Source organism: Mesitornis unicolor, unplaced genomic scaffold (assembly GCF_000695765.1).
Source record: "Mesitornis unicolor isolate BGI_N332 unplaced genomic scaffold, ASM69576v1 scaffold6615, whole genome shotgun sequence".
Taxonomy (NCBI): Eukaryota; Metazoa; Chordata; class Aves; order Mesitornithiformes; family Mesitornithidae; genus Mesitornis; species Mesitornis unicolor.
Window position 1 is genome coordinate 1,781 of NW_010183364.1, and position 323 is coordinate 2,103.

Below are 323 nucleotides of genomic sequence, written 5' to 3' on the forward strand. Positions count from 1 at the left end.
GCTTCATAAGCTACAGTGAACATCATTCATAAGCTACACCAAGAGCATCAGCCTTGCTGGCAGCAAGGGTGGGGACCAAGGGACAGGATGGGCATTTTGGGCACGAGTGGGGACCCACATCCCCCCCATGGCTTTGTACCAGGCACCGCATCCCCCAGCCTTGCACTGTGCACGGAGCTGGGCAACCTCCCACCGCAGCCCTCCTCATTTATCTCATTAATTCCCCAATTAAATATTCATCTGCAGCAATTTTCCCGGCCATGCCCACCGATTCTCAAGGGAAGAAGGGCCAGGGCTGACGGGGGGTGCAGAGGAGCCAGTGG

General features: G+C 56.7%; 1 protein-coding gene across 1 annotated transcript in view; it reads right to left on the minus strand.

The window, feature by feature from the left end:
* The window catches only part of LOC104540321 (neurocan core protein-like), a gene marked incomplete at its 3' end in the record, with an annotated part of 3,795 nt that overhangs the window by 598 nt on the left and 2,874 nt on the right, over positions 1-323 (minus strand). The gene's annotated exons all lie outside the window — the stretch shown is intronic.